Source organism: Euprymna scolopes, chromosome 26, assembly GCF_053919585.1.
Source record: "Euprymna scolopes isolate OS-2025 chromosome 26, ASM5391958v1, whole genome shotgun sequence".
NCBI classification, from domain to species: domain Eukaryota; kingdom Metazoa; phylum Mollusca; class Cephalopoda; order Sepiida; family Sepiolidae; genus Euprymna; species Euprymna scolopes.
The window spans coordinates 40,697,562-40,718,738 of record NC_136507.1 but is presented as its reverse complement, the minus strand read 5'-3'; the positions used below and the strand labels follow the sequence as shown (position 1 = coordinate 40,718,738).

The 21,177-nt window shown below is 34.0% G+C and overlaps 1 pseudogene; it reads left to right on the top strand.

The window, feature by feature from the left end:
- The first annotated feature begins 12,504 nt into the window (after positions 1-12,504).
- LOC145248521 (U2 spliceosomal RNA) lies at positions 12,505-12,669 on the top strand (annotated as a pseudogene).
- Positions 12,670-21,177: the final 8,508 nt, after the last annotated feature.

The following is a 21,177-nucleotide window of genomic DNA, read 5'->3' as shown; positions in this document are numbered from 1 at the left end:
CGTAGGAGATGTCATTTTCTCTTCCCTGCAACCTCTATCTCACAGAAGAGATGTTGCGAGTTTGTCTCTGATGTATCGTTATTTTCAGGGAAAGTGTTCGACTGAGCTTCAGTCTATGCACCCCCCCTCGCCAAACTTTCACAAGAAACACTCGTCTAGCTGAAAACACTATCAATAATTCCCCCCACTCTTTATATGTGCCTAAACCTAAACGTAGATTCCATGAACAAAGCTTGCACGCCTGTGGAATTGTCTTCTGTTTTCCTGCTTTCCGGCTAAGTACAATATGGTTGTCTTCAAGTATAACGCAAACAAGTTCTTGATGAGCCGTTTCATATAAGTTAACAAATTTACCGACTGTTCATTACTAATGATTACTATATTTTCCAATTTCTACTGTACACTCTTTAACCCTTATCCTCGAGTGGCCTTTTGGCCTTGATAATGTGGTGATGCCTGTGTAAAAAAAATTTAAGATTAAGTCCTGATCTAAAAAAAATGCAAAAAGTAAAATGAACAAAGAAAATATTAGATGTTAGGGTTAGGGTTAGGTTAGGGTTATCGAAGAAATAAATAGGTGAATTGGTTACATAATTAATTTTAAAATATTAAAGAGGATATTAGGCTATATTCTTAACAACTAGAAAGGGGACGTGGTTTAAAAACGATTATATGATCAACAGTTGGGTGGAATAATGATCCTAGGTATAATTATAGAGTTTGGGTAGGGGTCTAGGGTACTATTACGTAGATTAAAGACTTTAATTACGATTCTAGGTTGAGGTATTTGATTTTATACACATTATAAACCATTTACTGGCCCACATTTATATGAAGACATCTACATATTAAAATATATACATATTTATATAAGACATTGTATTATTATACAGCCATACATATACTTACATGTACCCAAATATGCAGGTACAAACCTATATAGTTACATGTACAATGGTTTTCCCCCAAAACTGGGGAAATTGTGTGTGGGATAAATTGGGTTTGGTGGGTAATTTTAACTAAAAAGAAGAATAGACACAAATTACTAGATAATTGTGTGGTAGATAAAATTTACGTGGGGTTTAAATTGGTAATATTGGAGATACAGGTTATTTTGCTAGATTTAGAGGACTTAGGGCGAAAGTGTAAGATAAGATACGGTATAGCAAGAAAGGGTAAGAGGATTTAGGTTTACAATAATTAGTTGCATGTGGCATATGGTTGTAATGGGTGTATGATTTAGCAGATTTAATTTCTACTATTTCTGCTAGTAGACATTGTTGATTAAGAGGGCATTCTGATTTGTTAGAGCAATTACAATTATTATTGTTAATGCTATTTGTATTTTTGTCTTCGTTAAGTATCTTCCAATTATGTTTCTTGATTATTTAGCTGTAGCTAAGTTTAATTGTATTTTTATTAAATATTTTTGCAGTGTGTGATTGGGTGGGAAATGGGTGTTTATTACTTGAAAGAATTTTTTGCCCAGTTTGATTTCGACCATTATATTGAAAGGGGGAGGGGTAAACCAAATGACTTTTCTTGATCTATTTTTCTTGTTTATAGTATTTGAACAATTAGGTTCAATATAATTAATGATGGTATATGAGTTTCCAATTTTCATTAAGGGCATTTTCATAGAATGGTTTATGTTTGTTGAATATTTCAAGTTTAAAAGAATTGGTGTTAAGTCTTTTTTCAACAGATTTAGGGATGTGTCTAATGACATGCTTTGGGTGGTTTGATAATGGGTGTATATAGAGTGGGTACGTATTGTCCTTGGTGTATGACTTATATGAGTTTTTTAAAGGGTGAGAGTTATGTCGAGAAAGTTGACAGTTTTTACGTTAGATTTAATATCTACTTTTCGGCCTATTCTATTTATTTGCATATTGAAGTTTTTTTTAATTTTCTCACATTTAGGGCCATTTGAATTTTCTACTACGATAAGCCCATCGTCTTTATATATTCCTATGTTTTTATTATTTATAGTTTTGGTGAGATTTTACACTATTAAAAAACCAACTATTAAAAAACCAATCAGTTGCTTACGCTGAGTCTAAAGAGCCAATCGGGAAGTCAAATGTTCCAGATTATCCTTCCTAGTCCATTGGGTGTCTTGGCTGATTAAGACTGTTTTCCTATATCTTTTTAATAATGTTTATATCAGATGGTTGTAGGTCAGAAAGTAGAGAGGCGAAATCTAAGACTTCATTAAACAGTTCTTTTGATATGAATGGCTAGTAGCTTTCAATATCGAATTGGATGAAAGCAGCCTTCTTTTTATTTTTGGATATTATTCAACCATTTAATGGTGTCATTGGTGGTAATGCTTTGGTTTAATTCATATGTGGTTTTAATTTGTAAATTAATTCTTTCTAGTATTATTTTACTTATTCTTCCTATTTCATGCTTAGTGGGGGTTTATAAGTCTAGTTTCAAGTCTTGTTTCCAAATTGGATTTATGGTACTTAATATGAATGTAAGCCTCTTTTTTTTTTGAAATTTTCCGAGTCTGTTACTAAATGTTGAGTAATATTTTTGCTGTCTAAATTAATGTCCTTAACCAGATCTGTATCTTATTTCCTACAGTTTGTGATAATGTTTTCGTTAAGTAATATTAGGTACTTTTGTTTATGGATCTTGTAAAAATTTCAATAATTTAGAGGTGTTAATGTTTTTGACGAGTTTGTCTAAGTGGTGCTGGAATGAGTTTTTTTTCTGTGCTAAAAGGATATTTTGTTAGTAAGGTCCATGAGATCTGTTTAAAAATTATGGAGTTGGTCAACAGTTGGAGCTGTGTACTGATTGACAAATACGTGGTAATCTGTGTAATTGACTTTTATATCTTTTTTCCTTCTAAAAATAAATATGCCTTCCATCAATTCTTCTATTCTATCATTCTATCCTATACCCACTGCATTTATAAAATTACTTAGCAAATCTTATTCCATACCCTTTGCTATCATTACTATTATTTTGTACCATTATTATTATTATTATTATTATTATTATTATTATTATTATTATTATTATTATTATTATTATGTTATTTATATCCTTCGATATGCATATTTTCATAGTTTCATATCCTTTATATTAATTCAATTCATATCTTACAATTTTTAATTTACTTAATTTCTTTGAGATCTTTTATAGTCAATGCATTTAAATGGATAAATGCAATTAAGTTGGATGTAACTAAGCTTGCTTTGAGTGGACGCATCTTAGTTATTGCAAACAAGACTCTCTCCCAAACCGCATAGATCTGTAACGTGTCAAACTTCATATGATATGTATCCAATGACTAACCGCGGTAGTCCACAAGTTAGCGCTACATTCTTAACTGCTCGTGTCTCTCCTTCTCCTTTTATTTTTTATCCCACTCTTTCTCTTCCCTACCTCCACTTTCAAAGTTTTACCCATCTTACGCCCTCCTTTTCCACTCTTTCTCTCTCTCTCTCCCTTCACCTATTCCTATCCGTGTCTGATTGAATATTTTAAACTTCCCCTCGCCTCTTATCATCTTTCAATGTTTCTTATATCTTAAAACTTGACTGTTGTTGAATTAGAATTTAAATTATTTTCCCTCCTTTTTCCCTTCTTCTAATATCGTTTTTCCTAATCATAATAATCATTTCTGTAAAGTCTGATGAAGTTACTGGATCGTTGATACGATTCGGTAACCGAAACATGTGTAACTAAGTAGATAAAACGGTAATAATAATAATAATAACAATAATAGTAATAATAATAAAAATATATATATATATATATACAGCAGCGTCCAAAACTAAGGGACAAAACTTTAAACCCTAATATTTGTTAGAAATAACAACTGTGAAAAGCTGAAATTTTGACAATTGGTAGTCGTTATCATCCATAATAACATTATAGCTAAAGTTTTGTCTCATAGTACACCTCAAATCCAGCGGGCCACCCCTACCAAATTTCCCTTTTGCGGACAGTAGCCACACCTGATGAGTTGAAAATCACCCCTTTCCTTGTTAGCGATGCCATAAAATATCCAGACACATCGAAGGCATACTACTAAATAAATGCTCTACTGATGTTGCTCTGGCTCACTCCAAGCTCTTCAAAAAATGCCTTAATGAATCAAGATAGGGTTCAGAAAAGAGTCGCTAACATGATAAGATCTGCACTACCAATTAAACTTCAGCCTCTGTCCTATCGCCGGAATGTGGCATCCTTGTGCGTGTTTTACATGTATTTCAATGGCAAGTGCTCTGACGATCCCAAAGCATTAATACCCCATCGACGACAATACCCTAGACAGACTTGACAAGCAGCAAAATCCCACCCCTACACTATAGAGATCCCATAAATGATGTAAAACCTTCTACTCGAATAGCATTTTTCCTCAGACTGATGCACTTTAGAATGTTTCCCTAACTGTACTGGCATGCAAATATTCTAGCTGCTCAACTCCCTAATAGAATCTCTGCAAATCTGGTCCCAAATCATGACTAAATGGTTATTTGCCTTGTTTGGAGTGAATAAACAGTAAAAAAAAAAAAAAAATGCTGCGTTCGACGATTTTCTTGAATTTTCTTTTGTCTCGTTAATGACTTAGTTACCGTCAGCCCCGATCTGAATTAATTATATACTAGCATGGGTGCCCGGCATTGCCCGGGTGTTTTGAGGTATATGCTGAGCAAAACAAAACAAAAAACGGTCATTTTTTTAACTTTGACCTCTATTATAACCCCTTAAAATTTATTATTTATGGCTCAAATAAAGTTATTAAGTTAGATCCATGTCCAAGAAATCTATATCTAAAATTTCACGTGTTTAGACCCAAAATTGTAGGAGGAGTTTGGTAGAGTTCTCAAAGGTCAAATCGTTGTGACCCCTTAATCGCCAAATTTCTGTCCAAAATTCTGTCCAACTTTCTGTCCAAAAACCAATCACATCAGTTTCCCAAATCTCAGTACCCTGTATATGAAATTTCGAATCTGTAGACTTAAAATTGACAGAGTTATTGCGTAGAGAAATGTACACAGACACACGCACACACGCACACACGCACACCCAAACACTTTCACTTTTATATATATATATATATATATATATATATATATATATATATATATATATATATATATATATATATATATATAGATCATAAACTGATCACACATTTTATTGATATTTTGTTCAACGCAATTCAGTGACAATTGCAACATCTAGTTATTGGCTCCCGAGTTAATATCGACGGAATATCTTCCCATTTAAATAAATGATCGCCGCGAGACAGAGCAGTTGACGTAAAGCGCCAAGCTAACCATTGTGTGTGATGACATTTTCCGCATCATATCTGCGGGCAACGGAGAGGCTGCTTAGTTGTTTTCTTTTTATATTCGTTCTTGTTTAGTGTGAAAAGGGAATTAATCAGAATACGTCATGATTTATTTTTCTAGCAAAAAAAAAAAAAAAAAATGTTGGCGATATTTCTGCTGAGTGATGCTTGTCTTGTGGAAGATAAGGTATTCAAAACTGAGACTTAACTTGCATGGATTTCAAACTAAAGAAATGCAAATTCTGTAGACAGGTCGCATGCTTTAATGTTGTATGAAGAAGGTAGCTATGAGATATTAAAGGCTGAATAGTAAAATGGAATAGTAATTACTAGCATGGTTACTCGGTGTTACCTGGGCGTAAATATGAGACTTAAAAAAGTGTGTATAATACTTTTCTTTTAAAACCTCTTTCTTTAAACAAATCTTCTTTCATTAACTTTTTATTTATTTCGGACTATTATCCTCATATTTTTCTTAGTTGTTTCACGACGTTTCGGCCAACTGCTCCTCTGGCCTTCGTTAGGTAGTAACCGCGGTAGGATAGAAACTCTGAATCTCCTGACTGCATCCACTGCAATTACTGCCTTCTGTAGTTGTTGTCGTCTCACCACGTTACGACCTGACAAAGGCTAGCGGAATAGTGGGCCGAAACGTCATGAAAGAACTAAGAAAGCAATGAGGATAATAGTCCGCGATAAATAAAATTAATAAATAATACTCATTTCAATAATGAATTCCAATTAAATAATATATATACACTTTTTTCCTCGCACTGCCTGCCTGTGCAAGTCTTTTCCGCTGATTTGCTTTTCAGCTAACTACAATATTGTCGTCTTCAAGTCTAACGTAAACAAATTCTCATTGAATTAAATAATCTAATCATACCAAATTTCTGCCATAACCGATTACTTTGCTACTGTTCTAATAACTACATTACATTAACCTTTTTTTGCCAAGATCAAAGTGTAGCATCTGTTCTTCAGATGCTGCACTTCCATTTCTCGTTCTCTTTCAGTGGAGGAGAAATCCTTCACGATTGAGACAATTTTTATTTTTGTACCTTTTCTCCACGTTAAAAAACGACCCTGGTGTCTAACTCTGCCCCGTGGGGGACATTGTAAATAGGTACATTAACCTTTATCCTCAAAATCAGACAAACGACACATACCTTCTTGGATATTTCATTGAGATACTGTCTTGAAATTGAAGACACTTGTCTTTCGAAGAAACTCATAAAGACATTCACACATAACATTTATTTGCATGATTATAAGCTTCTGTTTCGTTGAGTGCATATCTGGTTTCCTCTTGTTAGTACATCTTCCCTGCTTCGAGCACATAAAGCACCTGGCATTACCAAATAGTCTCCCATTTTACTATTGGCCAGGTTCAACGTGCCTTAACTTCGGCGATATAACGCGAACTGGTATGTCACCGTGATTATACCGTGTATTATGCCGGAGCCTGGGGAGGGATTAGGACCCCAAATTATTCTAGCCCAAGGCACGCTGCATGAAATAATGCAGCGACCCCACGACTCGAAGGTTTAAGGGACACGTTGTCGTCATTACATCTCAAATTCATCAGCCGAACCCTTCCCAACTAAGAAAACTAACCCCCTCTTATGGACGGCTCTCACCTCAACGTGTCTAACTAACAGACTACTCAAATGTCTGGTGTGATCCCTTTTTTGTCGTTTACATGGAAGTCACCACTTATCAAGGCCCGGAGGCCACACGAGAATAAGTGTTATTGCGTGTACAGTAATCAATGGGATAATATCGTAGTAATCGTTAGTAATGGAGATTTGATAAAGTGTCTTACTTAAGGGGGCAGTTCATCAGGAATTTGTTTATGTTGAACTTGAAGACATCCAAGTATCCCCTGAATAAATATATCTTTTCTTTGTTAGTTCAATAATCTGACGTCAGATCCAGATCAGTCATTAGTGTCTAGGTCCTCCCATTGTTTTGGTAACTAAATTATAATAAATCAATCATTAAAACAAACTAGTGTTTGAATATATGGTTACGTGGCAGGTTTAGTCATTTAGAACTGCTTTAAAGCTTCACTGCTCACTCACTTTTCGACCAAATTTCTAACAATTATTACAGTCTATAGATCACCTGTTAAGTTATATTGTGAAAAAACAATTCAATTTTCGTTCAGTAAAACAAAAGTTATGATGAATTTACTGGTGTTCAAAATCGTAAAAAAAACATAAGGAGGTGAGCGACGGTTTTTATGACTGGTTTCACTAGCAACCACGTCGCTTCAGCGACTAGTGTTGTTACCAATTCACTGCTGTCGCGAAAAGAGAAGTAATAATTTAATTAGACAGAATAAAGGGATAAAAGGGAGATAATTGGGGTAATTTTATTGAAGAGACGAGTAGCGTACATTCTTATTACATATGTGTATGTTATGTTTATGGGGACAAAAAGACACAACTGAAATTAAACAAAGAACAAGTGAATTTATTGGAAGCCTGGAAAAATACTGGATTACGATACAAAAATGTGAGCATGAAAAGCTATATGGTTAAGCTTAAACATGGAAAAGTAAAGGACTTGTTATTAAAACTGGAAAAGAAAAGGACAAGATATTCTAGCAAAAATTATAATGCATTTATAACTTCAAATATTGCAGCATTAAAATTCTTTTTTAAAATCTAATTTAACATTACATAATCAATTCTTAATGCTACAATATTTTAAGTTATAAGTTTATTATATTTTTTATTAGAATATCTTGTCCGTTTCTTTTCCAGTTTTAACAACTAGTCCTTTACTTTTCCATGTTTAAGCTTACCCATATTATTTTTCATGTTCGCATTTTTCTATTGCAATATATTAATAGGATAGCGTGTTTGCTATTTATTTTGTGCGTCACGCTTACATCTGAGTGACTGTCGTTTGATTGTTATGGAATCCATTTCTGGTAATAAATAATTTTAACAAGAATTCTTCATAAGTTTTGGTTTCAGTTTCGATTATAGCTGATAGAACTCAAGTTATATATATATATATATATATATATATATATATATATATATATATATATATATATATATATATTCATAAGTTTTGACTTCGATTTCGATTCAAGCTGATGCTTCCAAACCATATGAATATATATTTTTTTATTTTTGAAATTGCAACTTTATAATATATAAAAATCAATAGAACATCAACGCTAAAATAATATATACGAAATCTGCAAGAATTGAAAAAATCATATTTAAGCGTATTTTACGACCGGGCTACGCCGGACGGGACTAGATTAGATAAATACTTTTGCAGTTTTAACAAAAAAGCTACAATAATATCAGAGCGTCTCCATTTACGCTAAACATCTGCAGGATGCCAACATCCAACATCAATATATTACATAAGAATTAATCTGCTGTTGAATTTCCACAGGTCCTGCTAGTTCATTGCCGCAAGGCAGCGTTATATCCGTTTCCACTTTATTTCTCTCGCTCTATTTTCTATTAGAACGCCCAAGGATTATTAATATTATCGCTTAATTAACAAAATAACTCATCAAAGAAACATGTGTGTTTCTTTTTTTTTTCTTGGAGTAAAATTATATGGTAGAAAAAATGTTGATAAAAGAAAATAGAAATCAAAGTAATAAGAATAAAAGTGTAAAAAAAAAACTCTTAAATTTTATAGAGTTCAATAAGTTTCCAGACTTTTTTGTACAGGCATGTAAAAGTGATATAGACCCTTAGAAAATTCAGTATGGTATTGCGTTATATCTTATGAGATGACTGGCCATTTTTTATGATTTCAGGCGCAAATGAACAGCTAGAGCAGTAATCGGAATATATCATACTAAGGATCGATTGTTACATACGGTAGATTTAAGAAATGCACTTTAGAAAAACGGTATGCAATAAAGTTTTATTTTAAATTGGGGGAATTTCGTATTTAGGTCAAAACAAAAAGCAAAAATTATTTACACAAAATATTAATGAAAATTAAAAGAAAAAAATATTACGCAAAATATTAATAAAAACACCTTAGGTTTAACAAATTAAATTCCATATATATATATATATATATATATATATATATATATATATATATATATATATATATATATATATATATATATATATATACTATAAAGCTGAATGTGTGTGTGTGTGTGTGTGGTCACGAATAGTCACCTATATGGTTAACTATTTAAAAAAAACTAATTACATATAGTGATAGATGTATCGAGACACAGGAATGGGTATGTTTGATCTGACAGAACGGTGGTTCATTAAAATTGTGGGGTCTGCGTTCGCGCCTGGTCCACAAAGTATGCAAATAAAAAATTTTAAATAAAAAAAAAACGTTTACATGTGTTTTTGATATAGAGGTGCATAAGAATATCTTGATAAGAATGTTTTAACTTAAATAGGGATGGTATGATAAAATTGTTGGGTCTGCGTTCGTGCCTGGCTTCCATAGAATGGAAATAGGCACAGACTTTAATAAAGACTTTTCATATCTATCTGCGTAAGTATACTTTGATAATTATGCTTCAGTTTGAAGAAATATGGTATAATAAAATTATGAGGTGATCCTTCGCGCCTGACCTCCATAGAATGGAAATATGTCACAAAGTTTAACAAGTTTTTTTAATATAGATCCACAAAATATTTGGATAAGTGTTTCAGTGTGAACAGGTATGGCATAATAAATTATGGGGTTTATCTATTTCAGTTTTACTTTCATCATATTTTGCTTTGGTTTTGATACCCCCAAATTCAACCCAAATTTACAGCCCTTCCTTTACATAACCTATCATACTTTAATAAATCAGAGTCCATTTTCTGTAGGTTGTTTTTAAACCCAGTCAACGACGGGTACTTTTGCTAGTATATATATATGTATTTCCTAATGCATTCTTTTTTGTTATCGAAATAAAATTCCTACATGTTTCATTATAAATATCTACTTGTAAATATGCCTCTTCATCTATTGCTATGAATCATTTTTCTTAATGCATTCTTTTTTGTTATTGAAATACTTTCTCGTATCTAAAAAGTGAAAATCGTAACCACTACTTATATTAGTTTCGATTTTCATTTTTTCCTTGCAAATAAATCACTCAAAAGTTTATAAAAACTTAAATTGGACCCTCAGCATTTAGTGCATCCACAATTCAAGACTGAAGCTAAGGCATCAAAAAAAAAAATGATAACACAAAACAAAGCAGTGGATGCAGCATACGCTACACAATGTCATTAGAATAAAAAGAAGGATGAAGCCAAGACATTGCCAGCGACGAATTCATACAGAACGAAGCAAAAGAAAATCGATGCGAAAACAAACACGTTTTCTGAACGAGGATGAAATCTGCTACGGTATAAAGTATTATTGACCGACTTGACTTTTGAGATTTCTGCCAATGGGCGACTTGTTCAATTAGAAATATTCTGCCAAATTTAAAGAGTGGGGGATGTTAGTAACGAGTGTGCAGAGTCGGTATTGTATTTTTGAGAACTAAAAGTGTGAGTTACAATGTGTTATAAAAATCAAAACAAAAGCAGAAGCAGCAGAGTAGACATATAATTAACTAGCCGAGTCGTGTTTCGGCGTTGCCCGAGAAACTGAATTAACTCGGGATATCCGATGACTTAACCTTACTTGAACTATTAAATTCTTCTACTACTACTACTACTACTACTACTACTACTACTACTACTACTACTACTACTACCAATAATAATAATAATAATAATAATAATAATAATAATAATAATAATAATAATAATAAATAAAACTATAATTGTAAGTTAACCCGCCAACCACCCACTCACATCCAAACAAAAAAGGGAGATTGTCACTTACAGGCACCATATCAAAGACGGTCGAGGAGGATGGAAAAACCGAGGAGTGAAAGCAATAGTCAGGTTCCGCTGGATGAGTTCAAAGAGGATTGGCATCTTGCGGGGGCTTATTGCCACTCATATTTTTATGAAGATTAACAGTCGCTGCCAACGAGAAATCAATAGTAAACGGCTGTTGCAATAACGCGAATTAATCTGCGAATATTGTCGAAAGATCTGAAGAGTACTGGAAATTCGGGGTTGACATGTTTTCACCCAGACTCCAGAGAAGACTCAGGATGTTCACAAAGAAAAATTCTTGATGATGGCCTGCGTGACTACCCATAGTGAGTAAATAATAATAATAATAATAATAATAATAATAATAATAATAATAATAATAATGATAAAATAATAATAATAATAATAATAATAATGATAAAATAATAATAATAATAATAATAATGATAATAATAATAATAATGATAAAATAATAATAATAATAATAATAATGATAAAATAATAATAATGATAAAATAATAATAATAATAATAATAATAATGATAATAATAATAATAATAATAATGATAAAATAATAATAATAATAATAATAATAATAATAATAATGATAAAATAATAATAATAATAATAATAATAATGATAAAATAATAATAATAATAATAATGATAATAATAATAATGATAAAATAATAATAATAATAATAATAATAATAATGATAATAATAATAATAATGATAAAATAATAATAATAATAATAATGATAAAATAATAATAATAATAATAATAATAATGATAAAATAATAATAATAATAATAATAATAATGATAATAATAAAAATAATAATGATAAAATAATAATAATAATAATAATGATAAAATAATAATAATAATAATGATAAAATAATAATAATAATAATGATATAATAATAATAATAATAATGATAATAATAATAATAATGATAAAATAATAATAATAATAATAATAATAATAATAATAATAATAATAATAATAATAATAATGTCAGAGTAAATGCGTAAAAATCTACCTAATTTATATGCTGCCAGAAATTATCGGATTGTTTTTATTTATTTTAATAATTATGTTTCATAACTTTGCTAATTTCTGTTATATTTTCTTATATAAAGGTACACAGTTCCTGCAACATGTGGATAAGAGTCTCAGGTTAAATATACCCACGTGTCTCATATTCTAAGAAAAAGGAAACAATCATGGACTACAATCACCGTGCGAGAAACGTGCAGGTAACAACAGTTATGCAAAAAATAACGAAAAGGAGAATTTAAAGAAAATTTATAATTATGGTAAGCAATGTAGACTTTCTTGGCCTTTTGGTCAAGATCAAAGTGTAGTATCTGTTCCGGCAGATGCTGCAAGCTATGACTAGCTATGACTAGCAAAGACCAGATGTGGGGGCAGCCCCACATGTCTGACCTTTAACCAGCTCCCATTTCCCACCTCTCGGGAGCTGGTCCCCTTTTCCCCTTCCCCCTCCCTTCACTCCTCACATTAAAAATTGGCCTTGTGCCTAATTTGCTCGGTGGGGGAGCAAATAAATACTATCTGTTCCGGCAGATACTGCAGCTATGACTAGCTATGACTAGCTATAACTAGCAAAGACCAGATGTGGGGGCAACCCCACATGCCTGACCTTTAACCAGCTCCCATTTCCCACCTCTCGGGAGCTGGTCCCCTTTTTCCCTTCCCCCTCCCTTCACTCCTCACATTAAAAATTGGCCTTGTGCCTAATTTGCTCAGTGGGGGAGCAAATAAATACCATCTGTTCCGGCAGATGCTGCAAGCAAGGACCATATGTGGGGGCGACCCCACATATAATACCTTGGTCAATGTAGGGGAAACCCTTCATATCAATTGTCACTATCCAACTCCCCTACTCCCCGGGGAGTTGGTCCCCATTTCCCCTTAACTCCTCACATTAAAAATCGGCCTTGTGCCTAATTTGCTCGGTGGGGGAGCAAATAAATACCATCTGTTCTTCAGATGCTGCACTTCCATTTCTTGTTCTCTTTCGGTGGAGGAGAAATCCTTCACGACTGAGACAATTTTTTATTTTTGTACCTTTTCTCCACGTTAAAAAAACGACCCTGGTGTCTAACTCTGTCCCGTGGGGAGGCATAGGAAATAGGTACAATCACCGTGCGAGAAAGGTGCAGGTAACAAGAGAAGCACGAGCATGTACTCGCGAGGAAATAGACACGAGTGTCGCGTCCACTTGTAAGGAAAATAGAGACACGTTTCATTCATTGACATAAAAACGGCGCACGTTTCATGCACTCATAGTGTTACAACATAAACCAAACGAGCGGGTGATATAAAATCGACGGGGAGAGATACGCGGATTGTACACTATACACTCAAAAGACAGAAGGACGCGCATCATATACAACCGAAAGAAACAGACGCGTTTTTGGTATACTATACAATCGAGAGGTGCAGATATGTACGGATGCGCCGTTGGTATACAATACGCTCAAGAGGTAGAGAGACGTGCGTAGCATACAACCGAAGAAAAACGATATGCATTGTATACTAGAGGAAAAATGGGCGCGTGGTATACTATCCACTAAAGATTAAGAAATACGCGAGTAGCATTCACTCGAAAGAACAGATGCGCAGTTGGTATATTACACCCTCAAGAGGCAGAAGAGACGTTGCAAGCCTGTCTTTGTTTTATCGCTATTTCCATGGCAGGTGCTCGTCTGAGCTCCAATCCCTCGTCCCTCCTCGCCAATCTTTCACGAGAAACACCCGTCTGGCTTAAACTACTGTCAATAATTTCCCCACTCTTTATCTGTGCCTAAATCAAAACGTAGATTCCATGAGCAAAGCTTCTTTCTTAAAACTGCACGCCAGTGGAACTCTCTTCCGTTTGCCTGTTTCCCACCTGACTACAACTTGGGGGTCTTCAAGTCCAACATAAACAAACTCCTGACAAACCGCCCCCTTAAGTAATACACTCTATCAAACCCCCCAATACTAATGATTACTACAATACTATCTCATTGATTACTGTACACGCAATAACCCTTATCTCTGAGTGGCCTTCGGGCCTTGATAAGTGGTGACCCCCATGTAAAAAAAAAGCATACAATCGAAAAGAGCAGATGTACACATTGTATACTATACACGGAACACGCGCAGCTTACAATCTAAAAGAACAAAACCGCGCGTGGTATACTAGAAACTTAAGAGGTATAGGGACGCGTGCTAAATTCTATTGAATAGTACAAATACGCGCGTAGTATACTATATACTGAAGAGAGATAGAGAAACGCGCATACAATTTAAAGAAATAGATGTGCGCGTGTAAACTATACACGCAAAAGATAAAGGGGACAAGCGTAGCATACACTCGAAAGATGACAAGTGTCGGCACAGTATACTATGCATTCAATAGGAAAAGGAACGTGCAGACCAATCAAAAAGAACACTGCGCGCTGTTATACTATGCTTTTAAGAGATGAATCAGCCATACAATCAAAGAAAACATAAGAGCGCTTGGTATATTATACAGAGTGGAACGCTAAAAGTGTTGCCCTAAAGAAAACAACACTACCTCTTTATTTAAAAACTTTTAAAATAAATTCAACTAACTTGATTATGTAGTAGAGCTGATATCTTTTCAATGTAACCGCCTCAATCACTGCCTCGATTTGTGTCCGCAACTGGGAGCATGCCTTTTCCACAAGTGTCGGCGGAAACTCGGCGGGAGCTCGGCGAATACTCAGCGAATGGAAACTATCAGGCTGGCTTTGGTGTTGGTCATGTTGGTGATGTTCTCGACGTATTACCAAACAAAGTAGTCCAGCGACTTCATAGACAAGAAGACGTGCATAGCATATAATCGAAACAAATATGCGTGCGTGGTATATCATTTTTTTTTTTACACAGTGATCACCTCTTATCAAGGCCCGGAAGCCACTCAGGGATAAGGGTTATTGCAAGTACATTTCGTTAGTGTGGAAATTAGATGAAGTGTTTACTTAAGGGGGCGGTTCATTAGGAATTTGTTAACATTGGACTTGAAGACATCCAAGTTGTAGTCCGGTGGGAAGCAGGCAGACGGAACAGTCTGGTGCATTATAGATTCCAGTGGTTGTCGGGCGTGCGTAACATATAATCAAAAGGAAGAGATTAACCCGCTGTATGCCACACTAAAATTTAGAAGAACGTGCTCAGTGTGGGAATCGCGTTCCACACACAAGCGAATACACAGGCACAAACCTGTGATATTAAGGTAACATCATTATCGCTATTTAAATACGGCTATATCGTTCATTGCCACAAGGCGGCGTTAGCACCTTATATCCGTTTCCGCTTTTTCCCCTAGCTCTCTTTTCTATTTGGACACATAAGGATGCAGACGTATCAAGACAGCGCTCCTATATTTGCTACAAAGGCTCGTATGCTACAACATGCAAAAGACTCACACAAATAATGTCTCTTATACCCCCTTACGGTGTTGAACTGTTTCTCACTAAGCCCGACAAGCAGCAAAATTCCACCCCTGCACAATAGAAATCCTTAGATGTAAGAAAGCCTTCTACTTTATTAGTTTCTTTCCCAGAACTGCTAGACTTTGGAACTCCCTTCCGGGTTCCTGCTTTCCCAACTGTACTGATATGCAGAAGTTCAAGTGTAATGTGAAAAGACATCTTGCTGTTCAACTCCCTACATAGTATTAAAGAAACTTATGTCCTTGATAGTAGATCCCTACATCAAAGTGGAACTGTGCTTTGTTTGGGGTGAAAATGGGAAAAAATGTAACATTTACTGTAAAGAAATGCATATCGCTTGTATATTATAATTTCGGCGATTTTGTGTATTTGTTTTTGGCTCAGGGGTTCAAGCGATTTATTTCCATTATCCTTTTATACACATAGTGGGTAACTACAGTAGCATAGAATCGAAGTGAACAGTTGAGCGTGTGGTATACCATACACTTAAGAGTTAGAAAGACAGGTATGTAGCATAAAATCGAAGGGAACAGATGCGCGGTTGGTATACTCTACACTTAAGAGATAGCGGAACATTCAGCATACAATAGAAAGGAACACACACTAGCGTGCTATACACTCAAGGGGTAGAAGGACGCACGTAATCTATCTATATATCTATAAAAGTGAACGTGTCTGTGTGTCCGTGTGTCTGTCTGTCTGTCTGTGTACATTTCCCTACGCAATAACTCTGTCAATTTTTAGTCTACGGACTCGAAATTTGATATACATGGTACTGAAATTTGGGAAAATCTAGGTAATCCGTTTTGGGCCAGAAATTCGGCTGTTAAGGGGTCAAATTTCAACGATTTGATCTTTGAGAACTCAACCAAACTCCTCCGACAATTTTGGGTCTAAACACTTGAAAATTTAAATATAGATTTCTTGGACATGGATTTAACTTAATAACTTAGTTTGAGTCGAAAACAATGAAGGTTAAGGGGTCATAATAGGGTTCGAATTAAAAAAATTGGCCGCGTTTTTTTTGTTTTTTTTTTTGCTCAACATACACCTCCAAACACCCGGGCAACGCCGGGCTTAAATGCTAGTATAGAATAAAATTAAAAGGGATAAGTGTGTCTTATATCGCATAATAAAGAGGTAGAATGATGCGCATAGCATACAATCGAAGGAAACAAACATACACATGGTATACTATACGCTCAAATGTAAGAGGCACGCGCGTAGCATCCAAATAAAGAGAATAGGTGAGCGCTTCTTTTACAATATACTAAAGTGGTAGAGGGACGCGGGGGACATACAATCAAAGGGAACAGATGCGCGTGTGCTCAAGAATATAGAGACGCGCGTAGCATACAGTCGAAGGGGACAGATTAAGGCGTGGTATATCATACACTTAAGAGACGTGCGTGATATACACTTCCCAGAAAGAGGACGCGCACATGACACACACTCGTCTAAAATATTGAAAACGTTTTAGATTTTATAGAATAGAGAAACATACAGTATTTAGAAACATTTATTGTATAAATCTCAAACGTCTGTGTGTTTGTGCGTGTGTTTGTGTATTTGTGTGTGTGTGTGTTTGTATGTTTGCTAAAACCTTTGTCATCCACAGCAGACCGGCACGAAACTTATGCTATCTTAAAGGAGCATGCCTCAGATGCATACTATGTGAAAATTAGGGGGAAAAATTGATTCTCTGAGGATCAACTGGACCACTTTTTGGAAAGGGGGTCCGTTTTTCGCGTCTCGTTTTTTCGCAAGCCACGCACGAGTATTAAACTAAAGCTATGTGTAATACGCTTATTTTGCAACGTTATGACGTCATAAATATTCATAGCCATATGGGAAAAAGAATTTGTTCTTGTTCTTGTTTTTGCCTTATTGCCGTCGTTCACGTTCGAGCCCGGCCACCGGGGTTCATTTTTTTTTCGGTCGTACGAGCACTCCTTGTTATTTTGATTGAAAGAAATGTTGTTTTGATTAATTTGGTGCGGCGGGAGTTTTTTTTCGCCCCAGCGCACGGGCAACGCCGGCTACACGCTAGTCTAGTATATAGAACAAACGCCAGTTATAGAGTAGAAAAACAGGAAAGAAAAAAAAACAGGCCCCACGATGATCGTAGTATAGAATAAAATGATAGGATTTATACCATCGATAAATCGGAAAAGCAATGGACGTTGGCATCGTCTATACAACAAGTGGTGCGTTGTATAGAATCAAAAAGGACGGATTATCGGACGATTAAAGATAAAAGGATACGACCGGAAAAAGATCGTCGATTAAACGGGGAACAATCGTGAATGACATGAGGAAAAGAGATATGATGGATTTACTTGATGAAATAGCGAGACGAAAAATCGATGACAGAAACGAAAAAAATGCTAGAATGGTGGGAAATGGTTTTGTCTGAAATCGATGAAAATCAATTTAGTGGTTGAATCGGACGTCGTAAAAAATTTCCATCAAACCAAAAAAAAAAAAAAAAAGACGGCAGGGGGGGGACCAAGTTGTTAGTCTTCCAATTACAAATTCATTTCCATTCAAACGGAATCAAAATATGAATTAATTGCAAGGAGTCTTGACACGGATGCGAAGCCGATTAAATAATGATGCCAAGTGAATTGACTACTAATTGTAATAGGGCACAGGGAAGAATCAGAAATCAAACAGAAGTGCCAGAGATCGATACGAGTAATTGAACATTTAAGAACTGGAAGAAAATGTTGCGTAATTATCGAAGATTCCCGATCTTCTCCACAATGGATAAGGGTAGTTTTATATTTGAATGTATTTTTTTCTCTTTAAATTTTCTATTTTGTTTTAGTCTGTTGTTAAAAGGCAGAAAATTGTTGGATTTCTAAAACAAAGTAAACAAAGCATATAGAAAATGACAAGTAAATGTCAGCCGAAGCTTTTTTTGAGAGAACGCAACTCTATCCATAGAACAAACAATTCAACCTATAACGCGCAATTTATTATTTTGTTCGCAGACTCTAATAATGTGACCAAGACAAAATTGCATCAACACGGGCAGACATCAAGAACAAAACATCGCTCATGGATGGCTCTTCGCGATGCATTGCTTTGCATTAAACGAATCCAATCCCGTTCTCAATGACGAAGTGAATGCCGAGCAAATTCACGACAAAGAAAAGTTAACTATTCACTGCTATTTTTAACTCGCGATTTATTTTTCAAAAAGGCCAGCGTCACTGTCATCGTGTCATTCCAATAATTATAGGACTTCTTTGGCTGAGGAGTTTGTATCTAGCAAGACAACGACTTGCTTGAGTAGCCAGCATAATTCTCAAGATATAATTAGTTTTCGCGTAAACGTAACCTTGGATTAAGTAGTATCTTTACAATTGCTGCAAACTTTGGCTATTCTTAACATTAAATGAATATTTTGAAGACATTATTTTTAGAATGAAAAACAATTTCTGGTGATGCTAACTCATTTCATTTTATATCGACCTGTATTTTTTTTATTTTTTTTCTCTTTAAATTTTCTACTTTGTTTTAGTCTGTTGGCAGAAAATTGTTGGATTTCTAAAACAAAGTAAATAAAGTATATAGAAAATGACAAGCAAATGTCACCAGAAGCTTTTTTTGAGAGAAACCCCGCCATTGCTAATAAAAATACCAACGTATGAGAGGGGAGAGGGATTAACAATAATACCGATTAGTCACCTAACTAGATTAACCACCACTTGGATATATATGAAGCTGAATGTGTGTGTGTGTGTGGTCACAAATAGGCTCCTATATGGTTGACTATTTTAAAAAAACTCATTAGATATAATGATAAATGTATTGAGACACAGGAATATGTATGTTTGATCTGGCAGAACGGTTGTTCATTAAAATTGTGGGGTCTGCGTTCGCGCCTGGTCCGCAAAGTATGGAAATACAAAATTAAAAAAAAACGTTTGCACGTGTTTTTGATATAGATGTACATAAGAATATCTTGATAAGTATGTTTTAACTTAAATAGGGATGGTATAATAAAGTTGTGGGGTCTGCGTTCGCGCCTGGCCTTCATAGAATGGAAATATGCACTAACTTTAATAAAGACTTTTCATATCTATCTGCGTAAGTATACTTTGATAATTATGTTTCAGTTTGAAGAGATATGGTATAATAAAATTATGGGGTGTTCGTTCGCAGCTGACCTCTATAGAATGGAAATATGTCACAAAGTTTAACAAGTTTTTTTAATATATATTCACAGAATATTGTGATAAGTGTTTCAGTGTGAACAGGTATGGTATAATAAATTATGGGGTTTATCTATTTTATTATTACTTTCATCATATTTTGCTTTGGTTTTGATATCCCCAAAATTACAACCCTTTCCTTTTCATAACCTATCATACTTTCATAAATCAGAGTCCATTTTCTGTAGGCTGTTCTTGAACACAGTCAACGACGGGTACCTTTGCTAGCATATATATATATATATATATATATATATATATATATATATATATATATATATATATGATTAGTTTTTTTTTTTTTAAGAAATCCAGGAGAGTACTCAATTAAAAGGAAAACCCGAAAATAAGAGCGTATTTATATTTTGTATTTTGTGTGCAGAAAGTTGTTAGATGAGATACGGCTTGGAAACGACGGTACCAATGACTTATCTCATCTAACAACTTTCTGTACAACAAATACAATATATATATATATATATATATATATATATATATATATATATATATATATATATATATATATGCGTGTGTGTGTATTCCACGTTAAAAATATCCAAAAGTAAAAACCATTGAATTTAACAAGATTGTTGATAGTTCTGAATAAAAATAGATAGATATAATTTTATTGAATTTAGATAAACAAAATTACCATAAGTCGCGACAATAAATCTACTGTTTCAATCTAAAAAGATTTCATCAGAGGGCAAAGTCTTCCAATCGAGGCATGTTTTTAATCTAAAGACAAGCCTAGATTCGACGGCATGGCCGATAGGTCGGAGAAACAATTCGGCATCGACCATGCCAGTCACAATTTTCTAAAGATTTAACTCTTTTAAAAGGTTTAAGAAAAAAAAAACATGAAAATATATCACTTTTGCTGTTTTTAAGAAAGTTATGTTCGTGCAAAACTATTTTCCGATTAATTTTATAAAGATTCAAAACTTTTTATAAATATTTTTAGTCCTTTTTCTTAATTAAGAAAAACAAGATCAAAATGTAGTTTCGTTGTTGGCGACTGGGTGTTGTCTGTTTTTGCGTTGTGTTTTAAATGAACATCGTTATTTTTAAGTTCTTTTTTTTTAATTGAGAAACAGAATATTGGTTAATTATTTTATAATTTCATAATTTTTGAAGGATTGAAGCTTTAAAATATTTTTTAAAAATCTTCTTTCGTTAGGAAAATATAATCTCATTGTTGACGATTGTGTTTTTATGTTGTGCTTTAAATAAAATAATTATTTTTAAATTATTTTTTTAAATCAAATTAATTTTATCCTTTTTATA